Source organism: Mesocricetus auratus, unplaced genomic scaffold (assembly GCF_017639785.1).
Source record: "Mesocricetus auratus isolate SY011 unplaced genomic scaffold, BCM_Maur_2.0 Super-Scaffold_100003, whole genome shotgun sequence".
NCBI lineage: Eukaryota > Metazoa > Chordata > Mammalia > Rodentia > Cricetidae > Mesocricetus > Mesocricetus auratus.
Genome location: NW_024429188.1, coordinates 114,926,574 through 114,940,632, shown reverse-complemented (window position 1 = coordinate 114,940,632; position 14,059 = coordinate 114,926,574). Strand labels below are relative to the sequence as shown.

General features: G+C 36.4%; 1 long non-coding RNA gene across 3 annotated transcripts in view; it reads right to left on the bottom strand.

The window, feature by feature from the left end:
- The window catches only part of LOC121140043, a 174,968-nt gene that overhangs the window by 128,085 nt on the left and 32,824 nt on the right, over nucleotides 1-14,059 (bottom strand). For all 3 annotated transcript variants that reach the window (XR_005876879.1, XR_005876878.1, XR_005876880.1), the window contains one exon: nucleotides 13,004-13,059. This is a non-coding gene — a long non-coding RNA (uncharacterized LOC121140043). The remainder of the gene's footprint in view (nucleotides 1-13,003; nucleotides 13,060-14,059) is intronic.

Sequence of the window (14,059 nt, the reverse complement as noted above, 5' to 3'; positions counted from 1 at the left end):
CTCTTATTGGTTTATGAATAAAGCTGTTAGGCCAGTGGACAGACAGGATATAGCCAGGCAGGAAGTATAGGTGGGGCTACCAAACTAGGAGAATGCTGGGAGGAGAAACGCAGAGAGTGGCTAGAGAGATGTGATGTACCTGCCAAAACAGTAATATATCGGAGAATTACGGGTAACCCATAGCCTCATGGAAATATATAGTTTAGCAGAAATGGGTTAATAATTAAGAGATATCTAGCCAATAAGAAGCCTGAACCATTGGCCAAACAGTTTATAATTAATAGAAGCTTCTGTGTGTTTATATGGGACTAAGCAGCTGCAGGACTGGGTGAAATAGAAACTCCCATCTCCAATAAATGATCTTAATTCTCTAATTAAAAGACTCAGATTGTTTGGTTGAATTAAAAATCAATGCCCAACACTGGCTGCCTTCAAGAAACTCACCTGGATATATAAAACCTAATTAAATTTGAAATGATGAAAAATAGCATTCCAAAGAAGTCTAATCAATAAGCAAGTAGAAGTAGATATTCACATCTGACAAAACAGACTTTGAGACAAAGCAAGTTAGAAGAGACAAAGATGATCACAACATATTCATGAAGGTGATAATCCATGAAGTCAAAACAAGCCAGGACTGGTAGTACACACCTTTACTAACAACACTAGAGAAGCAAAGGTAAATAGATCTCTATGAGTCTGAGGCCAGTTTGGTTTACATAGCAAGTTCCATGCCAGCCTACTTCAGAGTAGACCTTGTCTCAAAAAAAAACTCAAATGGACTTCGTGTGTGTGTCCATAACACAAAGAGGGATGCTCTCTCAGCCTGGACTCTTAGGGGAGGGCCTGGACCCTGCCCTGAGTGAAACGAAAGACTCTAGATATCCCTATGTGGAAGGAAGTGGGGATAGGGTGGGAGGCTGGGGGGGGATGGTGGGGGGTGGAGGAGGGGAGGGAGAGGGAACTGGGATTGATATGTGAAGCAAGCTATTTAAAATTAAAGTAATAAAAAAAAGAATACAAAGACCCTCTAAAAACCAGGAAGTTCAAGATCGATAACTTAGTGTACATGTGAGCAAACTTGGAGAACACATCCAGTGTGATATTATTACCCACTAAACAGAAGTCAGTAGTGTTTATATATGAATGCGAAAGACTCTGGGATATTTTGATAAATGAAAAGAATTAAATGACATAATATCGTTTGTGTAAAAAAATAAAAGAAGTTAAAATGAGTGTAAATATATGTGCAACAAACAATGAAGCAACAAACTTGATAAAATATATACTATAAGATATGAAAATATAGACCCCAATACAATAATTGTAGGTAACTTTAATATTTTATCTTTGCTGACAGATCATCAGGATGAAAATTCAACATTGAAATATCAGAGTTAACTTGTATATCAAATAGAATTAACAGAATCTACCAACTATCCCATCCAAAAGTGATGAAAACCACATTGTTTTCATCAGCATGGATTTTTTTTCTAAAACAGATACCATTTAGGGCACAAAGGCAAATATTAACCAATGCCAAAATACCTTAAAACCACTTCTTAAATCTTATTATGAATGTACTGGAATGAATCTAGAAAGCAGTATCAACAGAAACTTGATAATTTCTCTTGTATAACAGTATCAATAAACCATGTGTCATTGAAGAAATAAAGGGTGAAATTTTTAATTCCTAAAAACCAAATGAAACTACAGTTTACCAGATATTTTGGTATATAGTAGAGGCAGTAATATGAGGGACTTTCACTATTAAGAGGGTCTATATTAAATAAGCAGAGAGAACATCAATAACTAGTCTAATGATGTGTGTCTATACCCATGGGGGAAAATAGAATCTCAAACTCTTCAGACATCTAACAATGATTTCACATGACATTTTGTCCATTCTCCTAAAGAAATCAGATCTCTCACTGGTCTAGAAATGAATCACTGAGCAGAGGAGCAACCAAAAGTTATACAATGAGCTGGGTAAGGGTTGGAAGTAAATCCTTTATCTCTATGGATGACTATTCATATCCATAATCTCCTGTATATTCTAGCCTGATGATAATCATTTATACCTCCAAGAAATCTCCAAGTTTGATGTTCTTTAATTTAGGAGCGAAAAGAAAAAGGATGAAGCATATGTTACATATTATTTCCATACTCAAGGTCATATAGCTATACTTTCAGGGGTCACCAGCTGTAGGTGAATATGCTTCTCATCTCAGCACATGCAAGTTTGAGGTATAAGGATTGCCATGAGTTTCAGGATATCCTGAGTTATGTACTGAGTATTTCTCTCAACAGAAACAGAAAAGACAAGGAAGGTGACATGGCTTGGTTGGCAGAATACTTGCTTTGTATGAACATAACATTCAGTTTGATCTTCAGCATCCCAAAAAACACCGAGTCATATTGCAAACCTATAATCCCAGCATTTTGAAGGTGGATTAAAAGAATCAGAATTTCTAGGTTATCCTTGGCTACAAAGTTGAGACCAGCCTCTACCAAATATACATCTGTCTTAGAAAACAAAAAGAAAAGATGTTCAGCCCATGAATTATCTAAATCAACTCCATAAATATTTAGGAGCACAGAAAAAATGTTAGCACAACACCCTCAAATTTTTTACTAGAGGACACACAGAATAGTAAGGAAGACTAACATATAAACAAAAGAGTTGAATAATATGACATGATATAAAAGATAGATGAACCTATTGACATTCTGAATAATTTTAGTGCTTTGATTTGTAGCACTTTTTTCTTTTCAGTGGAGTGGTTTAAAGTTTCAGTCTAAAAAATTTTGTATTAGTTGACTGCATGAAGGAGATTGAGTGGACATGCTAAAAATTAGTCACAGGAAAATAAGATTTAAATAGTCTACATAGAAGATAAAAGCTTGGACACAAAATAGCATGATGATAAAGGAGAGATTAACTTGGTGAATGTTTGCCTTTAGAGAAGGAAGGAGAAGGAATCATAGTGAGATTTCTGTTCTGACAATTCCAAGTGTTGTCTTCAGCTAGAAAGATAAAATCAATATCAAGTTTGTCATCAGCTAAGATGGAGTTGTCAGATAGAACATAAGAAGTTCAAAAAGTCTGTATGGAAGAAGAGATATTCAATAAATTTTCTGGACTTTTAAAATGTGCCATCGTAAGAATATATATATATATATATATATTAGATTTATAAATGTAAGCAATAATTCAAGTCTTTGACTTATACAAATATAAACAAGAAAGGAATTATGTACTAATCACTCAAGGCAAGCTATTTAAAATACAGTTAAAAATAACTACAGATAAAATCAAAATAGAAACCAAAGTCAGAAAAGATTAGAGATCAAGAAATGGAAAATAAAAAGAGAAAAAAATGTAAATTAGTCCTGAGATAATGACAATTAATGAACTTTTCCCTATTCCAACTATCTCGCATATGGATACAATGGTAAGTTCAATGTTTCGGTGATTACAAGAATAATGGTATAGCAGAAGATACCCAAGTGGGCCCCCACTTGCTGCCCACCATAAAGCCCCATATGGGTAGCCTGTGATGCCCAGATGAGAACTTGCCCCACCCTTCACCTGGGCAGTGTGGGAGAGCTGACCCTATAGGCATGGATGAGGGAGAGCTAGCCCCGATGGTGTGAGTGTGAGAGAGCCAATTCTGCCTCTTGCCAGCTGTCACAGGCAGGAGGGCTGGCCCCACCCCACACCTGGGCAAAGCAGGAGAGCTGACCCCAGTGCTGGCTTGGGTGGAAGAGTGGCCTCAAACCAGACTAATGACTCATTGCAATGAACATTTGCAAGGAAAACCATTTGGGCACAAGGATATAATGTGTGACACGCTGCAACTTTCAGGGAAAGATTTTTTGTTTTGTTTTGTTTTGTTTTGTTGCTCTCTTTGGGAGGGATAGTGCAAGGGTGGAAGATGGATATGGACAGACAGGGAGATAAGTGAGATTGGGGTGCATGATGTGAAATTCACAAAGAATAAAAAGCTTTAAAAAGGAATAATGGTATAATAGACATAGGAAATAAAGGAAAAAGAATACATAGCTTGGAAGACAGATGAGTTTCAGTTGCTATACACAGATTCTGAGATTGAATCTGGATGCAATGTCTAGGAGGTGAGGAATTGAAACCCTCGGTAGAAATATCAATGTTTGAAGTATATACTGGAAATAATCTACACAAAAATCATTAGAAGGTTCAATGAAATGCCCATGGAAAAGAATATTATAAGGGGTAAAGATAAACAAATGGCAAATAAGTACCTGAAAATATGCTCAATTGCATTAGTCATTGAGAAAATGCAAATGAAAACATGAGGAGATACACTTTGCATCTGCATAAATGCTGTAATGGAAAAAGTAATGGGAAATGCTGATAATAAGAAGTGTTGCTAAAGCTAAAGAAGAAATTCAACCCTCTTACTGTGCTTGTGTGACTGTAAAATGGTTCTCAGACTTAGAACTCAAATATTTATAATAGCATCATTTATTATAATGAAAAGTAAATTATGTAAGTGATCACCCAGTGATCAATTCATAAACTAAAATGTAGTATATTCATATTGAATATTGGATAAAATCAATTAGACCTTATTAAAAAATCTATGTTCTACAATTTTTGGAAAATTGAAAGAGAAACATTAGGGTTGGAGAAAGATTGCAAATCATTATTTAATGCAGCTCTTTTACCTAAAATACTCAAAGAACTCATAAATCTCAACAGTAAGAAGGTGAAAATTTCAACTTATAGTGGGGGGATATCTAAACATATATCACATCAAAGGAGATACTGGCATTGAAAATGTGGTGTAACCAAACAAGGTATCCTGATTTGTTTTTTGTTGTTATTGTTGTTGTTTAGTGTCACCGGGGAAGAGAGAACCTCAACTGTGAAAATTCCTCCATAAGATTGACCTATAGGCAAATCTGTAGGGTATTTGATTAACTAATGATTGATGAAGGAGAGCACAGCCCACTGTTGGTGGTACAACACCTGGGCTGGTCCTGGATGCTACAAGGAGCAAGCCATGGGGGAGCAAGCAAGTAAGCAGAGTTCTTCCATGGTTTCTGCTCCCATTTCCCACATCCAGGTTCTGCCTTGAGTTCCTTCCCTAACTTCCTTTTAAGATGGACTGGAAGTCATAAGATGAAAAAGCCCCTTTTTCTCCCCAAGTTGCTTTTGGCCATGGTGATCATCAGAGCCATTAGAATAGGTGAGGCACAGAAGAGTTTTAAAGCAGTCTTTCCCTCTTCCCCTCAAGTTCCTAGTAACTGTCAATCTACTTATTGTCTCTCATTTCTCCTTCCGAGAAGGTTGTAGAATTATAGTCATATGGTATTGGTAGACAGGTTTCTTTCACTAAATAATATGCATGTAAGCTTCTATTGTTTTCTGTTATGAACTCTTCTGTGCTTTACCTATTCATCTACACTATGCTTTATGATATTATAATGAAGGACACCTGACATGAAGCTTTTGTCAAATACCCACACCATAGTCACAGATAGTGAGCCCAAGTATAAACTAGGAACTTTAATTAATAATCACATATCAATATTAATTCATCAATTTATATATCACAATAAGGTGGGATGTTAGAAAAAACTATGTTAAGGTATGGAGGAGAAGGTGCCTAGGGGAACTCTATGTATTATATACTTAGATTTTACATTTTAATACTATTGGAGAAAGGTTATTAATTAAAAAATTAAAAAGAGAGTGAAACATTGATATATACATGATTGAACTGTGAGTACTGTTATACTAAATGAAAGAAGGCAGTCACAAAATTTAACATAGTGTATGATTCCATTCACATGAATATCCAGAACAGATACATTTTTGTAGAGAAAAAGTAAATTAGTGACCGCCAATGACCAGGGCATGGGATGGTGGTTAGAGATTGAATGGAAATGAATTGTGAATATTAATGGGTACCAGATTTCTCTCTGAGGTTTTGAAAGTATAAATGTGTTATGGTGACTGTGGTGACGGCAGTCGAGTTCTGCAGATATAGTAAAACTTACAAAGGATGGCTGATTTGTTCTATGCATGTATTAAGATATGTTTCAGTAACACAGAGAATGCTATCAAATTTGAAAATCTCAAAAATGGATAATTTACTAGGAAAATTAGCAAACTGGAATCACAAACAGGTATAAAACATGGGGAAATTGGGCTGTTAAAAAAGCCATTTCCTCCCACAATTGTTACAATAACTAGACAGCTTTACAAGCAAGTTCTTTCTGTTTCACAGGGAACAGATAATTTCCATGCTCTGAAAGTGATCCCCAGTATAAAGGAAAGGAAGGAAATAAGCTCCATTCATTTTGTAGAATTAAAGTTATCCTGACCACAAAACTTGACAAATATTCACATAAATACATGCAGAGGAAATAGAGAACTAAGGTCACGTCAAAATACAGATACAAATGTCCTAAGTGGCATTCTAGCAAGTCACTCAATCCAGCATGCTACTATGAGCAGACAGGGATGCTTCTAGGACCATACTTAGGATATAAGGAAATATAGGCTTGTAGTTCTCACAGTGAGTCAAATAAGAAAATCTTTGTGAACAAGAAGAATTGGTATTCATAGTTTATTTTTAAATTATTTAAAATTTAAGAACCTCATTACAGCACAGAAAATTTGACAAAGTAAGAAAATCAGTTTCACTAGTACTTAAAGGAATGAAAATCTTAAAATAAGATACCAACTATTTGTAGTCAAAATGGTAAATAGTAATCCCAAGAATTTATTTAGGACAGGAGGGGAAGAGAATCCAGTACTCTATATCAACCATCAAAATATATAAATAAATAAATATTTTCTGAAAACCTTGAAAGTATGTATACATGTAGAAATAGCCATTTCATGTTCAGGGATTTATTCAAGTGAAATAAAAAATTATGCTTATAAAGACTAGTTACTCAAGTGTTTTCTACAGTGGGGAGGGGAATAAGACAATGCCAGAGTCCAGTTTTCATACAATGAAATATGCAGTCAGCAAAAGCATGAAAAATTGCAAAATTAAGATGCTCAGACTAGCCGGGCGTTGGTGGCGCACGCCTTTAATCCCAGCACTTGGGAGGCAGAGGCAGGCAGATCTCTGTGAGTTCGAGACCAGCCTGCACTACCAAGCGAGTTCCAGGACAGCCTCCAAAGACACAGAGAAACCCTGTCTCAAAAAACAAAAAAAAAAGATGCTCAGACTATAACATTAAGTATAAAGTAAACATTAAGTATAAAGATTATAAAAGAGCACTGAAATATTGAAAAATATTACTGAATGGGTTAATGGTGGTTATCCTTGAATAGTAAGATGGGTAACTTTTCTTCACCTTTTTTGGGTATGTTTTCTTCATGGTATATAATAAACATTGTATTATTTAGCTAAATAAAGATATAATGGTGTCCTTTAACTTAAAGTTCCCAAGAAAGAAGTGTCATTGAAGAAAATTTATCCAGACAAATACTCACATTTACATAAAGGAGCATATATTAATAGCAGAAAAGAAAGTTAATAAAATGTCTAGTAACTAGACTCTAGTTGATAGCATTATTACATATGTTCTTGCTACAACTACATGATGAACCACTATTAAAATCCTAAAGCAGAAAACCTATAAAGAACACAAAAATTAAAAAGACATAGTATAAACTAGTAAGTATATACAGGAATCATTTTTTAAATTGTGTAGAAAATATTAGAGGACAATATATCAAAATTAGTATCAACTATTATTCCAAGCTAAAGGTGATCTGTTCATTTGCATATTTCTGAATTTACACATTTTTCTATAATATATTTTTAAAACCTACTTTTTAAAACTTTTGTCTTTAAAATTAGGATACAAAGCAATGGCTTTCATTGTGGTGTTTTCATACACACTTGGATTCTGTTGTTCATATACTTTCTGTTCCTATTCCCCAACATTTGTACTCTTCCCCACATCGTTTCCCATACCTGCCCCCTGTAGTCCCTTTTGCACTTCCATGTCTTATGTTGTGTAAGCTTCCTGTTCTGTTGCAGTGATTTAAAAACACACCACAACAAAAGTAACTTAAAAGAGAAAGGGTTTATTTGGCTCACAATTTCATCTTCCAGTCCTTCATTACTGGGAAGTTATGGTGGCAGGTATTTGAAGCAGCTAGTCATATGACAGTCAAGAGTAGAGGGCAATGTATGTACACCATCAGCTAGGTTTTCCAGTCTTACAATATCTAGAATCTGTCTTCCAGCCAATCGAGATAGTCATCCACAAACATGTCCACAGGCCTAACTAAATCTAAACAATCTCTCTTTGAGACACCCTTCCCAGGTGATTCTAGATTGTGTCAAATTGACAATAACATTAACCATCACACATGTATTCAATATACATTTAAGATCTGAAATATTAGCTTTGCATGTTTGAAATGGATAGCAAAAATTATAGAACATAAAAATTTGCTTCCATTATACTGTAAGACACTTATGTCAAAGCATTCTGAACACCCATGACTAGTTGGTCCTAGATGTACAGGAGAACATAGATTAAAACAAACCCTCCAAGAGGCAATATTATGTTATGTGTACATTTTTTAAAGATTTATTTTCTTTTATGTGCCTGACTATTCTGCCTGAATGCATGTCTTTGTACTACATGTATGCCTGATGTCCATACAAGCCAGAAGATAACACTAGCTCTCCTGCAACTGGAGTTGCAGATGGTTATGAGGCACTTGTGGGTACTGGTGACTGAACCTGGGTCCTCTGCAAAAGCAAAAGCATTCCCAACCATTGAGCCATTTTTCCATGGCCCATGTGTGATTTTTTTTAAAGTGTAAAGAGAAAAACATGGAAACAAGCATATCAAGAGATTAAGAATGGGTGACTCTTGTTGATAGGAACATGGGTGATAACTATATTTATATATGTTTTTCTGTAAGTTTTGTTATTGTCCAAAAATTGACAAAAATCCAATGAAATAGCTACAATAAATATTTCTAGTCTTTGGTGGCCAGGTAATGCAGGTGCATTTGATCTGTGAGACTACAGAAGAACAAAGCCAATTCCTGGGTCTGGAGACAGCACTTACCACTCCCTTATTCCTTATCTCCAAAGCTGAGCATCACTGCAGTAATGCAAATGATGCTGTTCTTGCTATTCACTGCAAGCCAGAGAAGTCCTGAGTACATGCTAATAGCCCCACAACCCAAAGTTATGAAGCCCTAACCCTTCGAGTCTCTGGGCATGCAGAGACAACCATCAAAAGCTTTCTTTTCCCCTCCGTGGCACTCTCCTCTACAGATACAATGTACCCTCTCAGCCACTCTACTGCAGGTTCCTAGGAGCCTCGCCTGTCTTTAAGTCAAATTTTGTCTCTGTGGCCACCCTAGCACCTTATACACGATACTCAGTTAATAGATAATTATGAGACTCTTTAAAGCAGTTAAGTATGAAACAGTGCAGGACTTGGGAGGAGAGGGACATGGATACCAATAATTTAGATAAAATCAGCCTTTCTGGCAAGCACAAGCCAGTCTTCAGCGTGTCTGCTTCTAACTGTGCATGGCTGCAGTCGTCTCAGAGGTAAGACTGCCCTCTAGTGGAATAGGATGGGCATAAGCAGTGATGAAAAATAAAAGCTAGTTAAAGCAGATCTTTGAAATTAAAGTATGCAAGCCATCATCATAAGTGGACCAAACAAATAAAAGACACAACAGCAATATAAACATAAGCTTACCTGTGACACAACAGGTTTCTTCATTTTAAACTAAAGCACCATACCCCATCTAATTGCAAAAGTCTTAACAATGAACTCTGATGGTCTGGATTCATGGTAACTCCTTCAGGTTGCGAGGGTTAGTGTTACGGCTGTGAAATTACCCTGACATTTTCAGCAGTATTTTTTCCTTAGTGCAAATTTCATAAGTATTTTTCAATTATGACAAAAATATACTGGGAGAAAGTTCTTTTCTTAAAGAGCCACAAAGTGGCATTTTTCATTAAAAGAAATTAATTTTGAATATTTACTAGATGGCCAAAGGCACAGTGGCTGGTGTCCTTAGGATAATGCTCTTAATGACAGGAAAAATGAAAACTGGTCAAAATTGAGTAGTCCATAACCCCTCTTCAATTAGAAGTCAAATAATGATTGTCAAATTGAGTGCAGGTAAATTCCTCCACTTCCTTGAAAACCAGAAGGGAGTAAGGTTCCCATGCTACACTTCACACACAGCTGACTTAAAAGCATTTGTGGGTTGCAAAAGTCAGATCTGGTCTATGTGAAAGGATGTCTGTGCTATTTACTAGCAGACAAGACCCTGTGAACCAGATAGATGTGATGATGCTTATGAAGCCTGTCCTGAGTATGTTTTCAAAACACAAAGGACTTCTTGTTGTTACTATTGTTGAAACAGGAGAGATGACAGCAGGCCAAGAAGAGAGTGGCAGACTTCTGAGGCAACACCTCACCTACTTTTATACCACAGTGAGATAAGAGAGCTCACAATGAAAGGTAGGGAACTTGCAACCATGCTGTTGCAGGCTTCTGAATGATTCTCATCACTGCTCCTCTCGGCATGGCCAAATCTAACCGTGTTAATCAATTTCATATTTCTCCTTTAACTCCTGAGCATAAACTTTTAATTCTTCCTAATTACATCCTGTAAAAAGTTTGAACACCTTAATACAGCAGTCAAGACCCCCGAAACATAGACTGCCTAGAATTTTTCAAATAAATGTAACAGAATTAATTCATAGCCTGTGCTTCAGCCAAATTAAACTATATACTCCATATCAATACATTTCTTTCAACTCTCTGGAAACAAAAATGTAATCACTCACAAAATTTGTTAAGATTTAAAACTAGCAGGACAGTGGTGGCACACGTCTTTAATCCCAGCGCTAGGGAGGCAGAGGCAGGCAGATCTCGGAGTTGGAGGCCAGACTTGTCTACAGAGTGAGTTCCAGGACAACCAGGACTCTACATAGAGAAAACTGTCTTGAGAAAACAAAGCAAAAATAAATACATAATAAAAGATTTTGTCTAGAAGGGAAGAATCTTAAGATGTGCTACCACACAAGACATTCTTTGTCTTTGAGAGTACAGATCTGTGGAGAAAAGCTCAGGCATCTATATATCTCTGCACCTGATATGGCTTATATGAATGTTTGCTTTTACATTGAGTAGTCTACTCTTTTTTAATGTTTCTGGGGCTTTGATATTTCATGGTCTCTACTCAAGATATTTTTTTCATATTGTTTTGGAAAATTCACCCAATCTATCCCCAGAATGCTACAACTTTTCCAAAACTTGTCACTTAAACTGATTTGTCTAGAAAAAAATGTGAGGGTCAGAAAAAAGGGAGTAGGGGTGCAACATGCCATCTTCTAAGCATGATGCAGCTGTGACAATCTGAACTGACAACAGCTCTGTCTACTAGCACCAAGGTCATACAACTTGGGCCTTCTTAACTGCAAGTGGCTCATAGGACCCTACCCCTTACCCCTGATCTATTGGCAAATGACATATTCTGAGAAATGGAGAGCCATAGTACCCAGTTGTGAGCCCAATGGTAAGCCCACCAGGCTCTAGTGGTTAGTTCCAAACTCCGGTTACACAGAGTGCTTTAAACTCTGTGGGACATTAAACAACAACAATAACAACAAACAGTAAATATGGGAAAGAGATTTTAAGGAAAGGGGGAGGCTGACAAAGGAGTGGGAACTGAGAAATTGTAGGGAGAATAGCCAGAAAGCATTGTATACATGTATGAAATTGTCAAAGAGAAAGATTAGTTAAAAAACAAGACATCTTAGAAGAGAAGTTAGAATTGTTTTGTGAAGGATTTTAAGATCCTATAAGAAACCCTGAAAGGTCTGAAAGCCGAGCGTGACATTTTGCCTTGGCTAACATGTTCCCCTCTCCCTGCTTCATTGTTTACACCTAAAAATGAGGGTGAATTGTGGGCATATTCTCTCTCAAGTCTCTCAGCCTGTATATTATAAGAACATGTGATATCTATAAAAAAGACTGCTTTCTTCAGAAAAAGGAAGTATATATAACCTAGATAAGGCAATTTAACTTTAAAATCTCTTTATTCTAGTAAACATTTTAAATATCACAAACAAAATATGAAATACAATTATATTATTTTACAATACAGACATGAAAAATTACTTTACATAACAGAAATACATGCATATTGCCAAACTTACATTTGGAGATTACAATGCTTAGGAAGGTATAAATATCCAACATCCAAACATAATTGCCTTTTGGAAAGAACTAAAGGAACTGGCCTTCACAATTATCTTTAGTTTCTATGAACAAAGAAGACTTTCTGAGGTACTAATGTTCAGGAGTTCTGGAGTTTGAGAAGATAATGTTATAATTTCTATTTGGTTCTGAGCTGAAATGTTTTTCTTCGGCTAGAATAGAAGTGAAGCAGTGGGAGGAGAGAAACATAAGGCTCCCTTGTTGGGAGTACATTTTGTCCCTACAAAGCTATTTAGTTTGCAATCACAATTTGGTGGGTTCCTTTTGATAGAATCCATTTATTGCAACAGTCTCTATAAAAGGTTTAACCATTTGAAGCAAGAGTCAATAGAGGATCTCAGTATTATGTCTAACTACAAATAACAGTTCTGTGAGTCATCAGACTCTCAGACCAACGGGAAGGTGAGTGTACATCCAGGTTACTGCACTGCTTGCAGGCTAAAAAGAACATTCAAAGTGTACCAGTACAAACCCCAATATGATGGTATTAAAAGGTAGAGTCACTGGGGGAAATTATAAGGATGGTGCTCTTGTGAATGGGATTTAATAACTTCATTGGAATAGGACAGAGAACTAGTTAACTCTTTCTGCCATGGGAGGAGAACACAGAAAAATGATGGCAATATGAATTCCCAAATGAGCCCTCAACAGAACATGACTATTGCGATATCTTGATTACTTCCATTATTTGTAAATGTATGTTTTGAATACATACCTTAGGGTTCATGTGTCTGAAACTTTGCTCCGTGAAACAATGTTGAGAGCTGTGACCTGGTAGAAAAAGCATAGGTTATAAAGTCTCCAATAAGGGATTCTTATTATAAAATTTTCTCCTTCTTGCAAGCCCTGCATTTGCTCTGACCTTTTTCATCTTTTCCCATTTTATAACACAGCAAGCCACATGCCAGCATCATGACCATGAACTTCCAAGCCTACAGAGTCCTTTATAAGTCACTCAATCTGGAATTCTGGTATGGCAGAGACAATGTATTATGGCAATTTACCCAGTTACTTTATATATTTTTAGTTTATGTGTAAGTGTGTGTCTGTGTGGAGTGTGTGTCATGTGTGTGTGCAGGTTCCTACAGGGGCTAGAAAAGGGCATCAGACTCCCAGGAGCTGAATTGACAGAGAATTCTGAACTTCATGGTGTGGGTGCTTGGAAACCCAACTCCAGTGCTCTGGAAGAGCAGCCAGCACTCTTAACTACCAAGTCATCTCCCCAGTCACTTGCTTCTTTATCATAGCATCTCCAACTGAGTAAGGCACGACACAAAATGTGAAGACTTATCTGATAACTGGAAAAGACCTCTGGAAAGGTCTGTTGCAGTCTTTTGCTATTGCCAAACATCTGACATGAATCAACTTAAGAAAATGACTTATTTTGGCTCACAGTTCAGTGGATATGATCAGCAATCAAAGAAAGAGGAATGGTGGCACTCAACTGGCTTTCTCCTTTCCCCCCTTTTATTCAGTTAGGAATCATAGACCATGAAATGGTGACACTCTCTGCAGAGTAAGTCACCCATCTCCATGTTTCCATTCCGGAAACACTCTCAAAATTATACCCCAAAGTGTGCCTCACTGATGACATAAGTGTTTTACAATCTGATCATATTGCAACTACAATTAATCATAATAAGACATAGTATTAAGAAGGTATCACTTTATAACATATTCTGGAAATAAGTAATGTAAATAATCTGTACACATTTTACTTTATGTACAAAACTAAATAATTTAAGATCCTACGACTAGCCAGACATGTATA